We start from the raw sequence: 5,507 nt of genomic DNA on the forward strand, positions 1-5,507 counted from the left end.
GCCTCTTGCTTCTATATCAGGCAATTGACTTCGGTACAGTGATATTCGGAGGTTACTTTACTTTCGGCAAATGATTTCTAAAAAAAATTAAATGCATAGTTCTATCCCTTGGCGTGGAAGGAAATCCAAACTCATCACTACACTTTCCAGAAAGAAAGTGCAATCAACTGTTGTTCAAAGAAAATTATCCCCTTTCCACATTCCCTGTGTCGAAACATGCCTGTTGAAACCCAGTTATACAGGTCAGGACAAACAAAAGTCTAAAGTTGGAAAGGAAAAAGAGGATTAGCCCAGGTATTTGAATTTCCAGGAATATGCTGAATATGCTATGTACTATGTCTGAGACACACCAGTCGCATGGTGGATGACTGTTTTGACTGGGGGGGATCTTAAAGAGAGAGATGTCCACAATACACCAAGTGCCTCGTTGGCTGAAGGGGCCTCATTGGGACTATTGTTACACGAGGCCACATCTGTAGAATCAAAGCCTGGTAGACTTTGAAGGAACTCCTATGGGGATAATTTCACGTTATCCTTTATTTGCAAGATACTTGACCGCAAGTCTTATCTGCGTATGGATCTTTGTCACGTACTTGCTGTTCACGGAACTTGAGTCCATGCTCAATTAACAAATGCACAAATATGTTGTTTTTTGTGGTTTTTTTTTTTCATCTTTCTTCAAAGCCAAAAGCAAGTTGGAAAAAGTGAACGAACCTTTGAAATGTTAGTTTTGGATGTGCTTCTAGCCAGTCAAAAACAATGGTTTACTTACTGATACCAATACCGCTGGTATCCGTATTGGCTCAGCCCTAGTAATAATGGTGATTGCTAGCTGTTGTCATGTCTTGTGGTACCCATTTGAAATCTGTTTTATTTTTCTGTAGGAAGCATACTGATTTCAAACGCAACTGTATCACTAATATACATTCCTTTATTTTCACAAGAAATTAATATAAATGATTCAGTAACACTGCCTTTTGGATGTACGAGGCCACTCAAGACACGAGGCCCTGTGCAGTGGCATACGTCTCACACCCCTAACAGCAGGACTGTATGTGTGTGCCTAACATTAAAGTATATATTATGTGTACAATGGTTTATGATGTGGAGTCACTTTTGTGTATTAGTGATGGAAAAACGTTATTGTGTATTTTTATAATTTATTTAACTGTTTTCGATGAATGCAATTTGGTTGAGAGTTCTACTGTGGTTATAAATGTCAGAATGTGTGTGTAGTATCTTAGAAATCAGACATACGTATCTGCTAAGGCTTAGCTTTTAAATATTCATATATTGACTTTCAGGATAATCAGAATATTAGCATTCTGTGGCTTTGCTGAAGGAGGGTCAGGGTGGGTCATGGACCCCACTAAAATTGCCAATTTGCTGAGGACATCTACTATTAAAGTTCTATACCCTAAAACATCATAAGATAGAATGAAGAAAAAAATTAAAATAGCAATAGACAATTTGCCTACTGCATTAGCCACTAATTGTCCCAACTATTCTCACAAACGTGTATTCTGCTACTATGCAAAGTAGTGTTTATTGTTTAAAAAGTCAAAAGTACTACTGATGTTTAAGGACATATGTTGAATTAAAATGTGTTTATTAGAATAGTATGATGTTAGCAGTAGCGGTGATTAGGGGACTTGGAGAAAGAAGAAAAAGAAATAAAAAGTTGGAACAAATGTGGTGAACTGTTGCCCCCCCACTCCCAAGTTTTGCCACTTTTTGCCCCTGCACTACAGTCTGTTAATGCTAACTTCGTCTACCAAGAGAAAGTAAACTGTCCTTGCTCCCCAGTTTTGTTACCTAGTTGCCACCACTGGATGTTAGTTAATGGATGAGTTTACTCAAAACTAGGGAAACCATTGATGTGGTGTGCAACCGACCCATTTTAAAGAAGCCAGTCTTACCTATTGTAGCACAAATACTTGTCCTGTGGAGTCAGCTGCAATATTACACAAAGATCAGGGAAGTCTAGCTATAGATTCCATTCAGTTTCAGGAGGGGAGGAATAGGTATTACTGCTATAAGCTAAGTAAATTAATCCTGGAAACTTTAGGGTACAGGGCATTGCCTGGGATGCATCAGGATGGCTTGACAGGATAGACGGTTCAGATTGTGTAGCATGAGGTTTGTCAGTTCCATTAGGTATTCCGTTAATCTCCGGTGTAAGTTGTTCTGTTAATTGGTGACGTCTCTAGTTTTGTAGCCTTGCTGATCTTCTTGGCTCAATTATGAGTCTCTGTGGACTATGAGATTGAGGTATTGGGAGTTGGTCTCGTGATGATTTGTATTTTTGGAACTCCGATGCTGATACCATGTCTGCCAGGTCATTTTAAGGTGTCGTAGTGCTCTGACTGAAGGAGGTGGCATGTTTCACAGTTTCGGAGCTCATTCCTTAGGCACATTATCTTTGTGTCAGGTGTGGGGCAGTGTGTATGTTCCGCTGAATCCACCACGTCGGGACTTATCAGACAGTACTCTACTTGCCTATGGTTAAATCTAGCCAGATGTTGGTGTAAGCCCCATTGCCAGTTAGAAAATCAATAAGTCTCCTAGATGGTTGTACGTACATGTGTCATCGCCAATCTTTCTTCTATGTTTCGGGAAGAAGTTGTAAAGTCTTCTCCCCACTGTAACTTGATTCCATTCTTCCTGCCATTTAATGCACCCGTTAAACCAAGGACTGCCTTTCTTTGGGCAGATAGTAGTTTGTTTTTGCATGTTTGTCTGGATAGGGTTTTCCCATAATGGTGCCCCATATGTGATTATACCATTGAAAATATAAAATATGTAGGTTTTTTAACAGTCACTAGGGGCAGTCTATACTGAGGGTAGCTATTGTTGCCATCTTATTTATCATTGCTAGAGTCTTGGTTCTGGTTTATTAGATGTGCTTGGAGAGCAGTTATTTTTCCTGGATCATAACTGCAAGGTATTTAGCTTCTGTAGCTCTTTTAATATTATTACCTTCTATTTTATTATTATTATTATTATTATAATTTATTGCTAATTTCTTTGTGCGCTGATATTATCTTCAGATTATGTATTGTGTTTTGCATAATGATATAGAGAGTTTGAAGTCAACGAGGGCTTCTATTGCAGCGATAGATTTAATTTCAATCTCACTTCTCAAGTTGCTTTCAACCAGAATTAAGACATCGTCTGCATTGCAGTAACCCTGTGTGTGTATATATAACAATGTATTCTAAGAATCCAGCCCTTTATATATATATATATATATATATATATATATATATATATATATATATATATATACACACACACAAATAATGAAGGAGACAGTAAACACTTACCACACGAATAGAAATAATTCAATATTTCGCGATCTGAGTCGCATGAACTCCTCTAACTACGTGGCGGAAGCCTCCCGTCAACTCTCTGATTCATCGACCTACAAGCCCACCACGGTTGATTCATCTACCACACACCTAGAAAAAATTCGGGATTTTGTCCTCTCCCGAGAACCCCCTGAAGGCCTATCCAATTCCACCATCTCCTCACTCATACCTGACAACCCCCGTACCCCCACTTTCTACCTCCTCCCGAAAATTCACAAACCTAACAACCCCGGGAGACCCATTGTGTCCAGCTACAATTCATCCACTGAACGCATTTCAGCCTTTCTAGACTCTCACCTCCAACCCCTCGTCCAAGCCCTGCCCTCCTACCTCCGTGACACCAACCACTTTCTCAACATCATCCAAAACTTACCATCCCTACCACCCAACACCATCCTCACAACAGTTGATGTCACATCCCTTTACACCAATATTCCCCATGCCCATGGCCTCCGTGCCACGGAATCATTCCTTAACAGCCGACCCAAACCCCACAATCCCAGCACTCACTTCCTGATACAACTAGCCAACCTTGTACTTACCTGCAACAACTTCTGCTTCGGTGACCAACATTACCTGCAGATACGTGGCACAGCTATGGGTACCCGCATGGCCCCCTCTTATGCCAATCTGTTCATGGGCAGGCTGGAACAGGAATTCCTTGACTCCCAGCAACTGAAACCACTCCTCTGGCTAAGATTCATTGATGACATTTTTCTTCTCTGGACACATGGCGAACCCTCCCTCACAACATTCCTAAACCGACTAAATGAGTTCACCACCCTCAAATTCACCTGGTTCCACTCCAAAGACCAAGTGACCTTCCTCGATGTGGACATCCACATTGCGGGAGACCACTTGGAAACATCCATACATATCAAACCAACCAACCACCTCCAGTATCTCCACTACTCCAGCTCACACCCCTACCACACCAAAAAAGCCATCCCATTTTCCCTAGCCCTTAGAGGCCAGCGCCTCAACTCATCCCCCTCATCCCACCAAAACTACAACCTACGCCTGCACCAAGCCCTAACCAACCGTGGCTACCCCTCCATCCTCATCAACAAACAAATCACTAGAGCTAACTCCCACAACCGCACCAAACAACCCAAAACCAATCCTCCAACTCTGATCACCCAATACCACCCTCACATTACGAAAATCAGACATACCCTCCACTCCCTCCTCCCCATCCTGCACAGTGATCCCGAGACCAGAGACATCTTTCGGGAAAAACCCAGGGTCGTCTTCCGTCGCCCCCCCCAACCTCCAAAACATCTTGGTCCGAAACACCCCCACCCCTTCCGCACCCCTTCCCCCAGCCCACAGGTGCAATAAACCCAGATGCAAGACCTGCCCCATACTCATCACCTCCCCCACCCTCCTGATCCCTACAGCAGCAGGTGAGTTCACCCTTCACCCTAAGGGCACCTACCACTCATCCAACCTAATTTACACCCTCATCTGTCAAATCTGCGGCAACTTCTACCTAGGCGAAACCTCCACCCCCTTGAATCTAAGGATAAATAATCACCGTTCCTCCACCCAAAACTCCGATTTCACAGTTGCCATCCACACCAACAGCCATAACACCACCTTCAATAACTGCTTCCGTGTTGCCATCATCCACCTTTTACCCCCCCGCTCTGACACATCTTTCCGCAGGCGATGGGAAAGGGCCTATATAGCAGGCATGCACGCCACTATACCCCCCGGACTCAACCTAGCCAACCAGTAACTCTTTCCTCTCCTCCCCGAAACTACCCACCCACCTGACAGTAAACACTGGCTAAAGTATTTCGTGTTTCCTTTCAACTGTTTCTGGCAACACTGACCGTAGAGACGCTACGGTCAGTATTCTGTGCCTCTATTCAAAGTGTCGTCGATCTTTTATCTACCTTCTGGAAAATGCGACTCAGATCGCGAAATATTGAATTATTTCTATTCGTGTGGTAAGTGTTTACTGTCTCCTTCATTATTTGTATTTATCCGCCCTTCTGGCACCATTTCTAACCCTATTCCTGTGTTATATATATATATATATATATATATATGGTAATGGTAGATTTTAAATTTTGATATGGCTTTTACGTGCCAAGATATACTCTTAGCTGTCAATGTTTATATCTTCAG

General features: G+C 42.4%; 1 protein-coding gene across 1 annotated transcript in view; it reads left to right on the forward strand.

The window, feature by feature from the left end:
• Positions 1-5,507, forward strand: part of LOC146001573 (uncharacterized) — a 195,986-nt gene that overhangs the window by 188,797 nt on the left and 1,682 nt on the right. The window lies entirely within an intron of this gene.

The sequence above is a fragment of the Lepisma saccharinum genome, chromosome 1 (genome assembly GCF_977018435.1).
Source record: "Lepisma saccharinum chromosome 1, izLepSacc3.1, whole genome shotgun sequence".
In the NCBI taxonomy this organism is placed as follows: Eukaryota; Metazoa; Arthropoda; class Insecta; order Zygentoma; family Lepismatidae; genus Lepisma; species Lepisma saccharinum.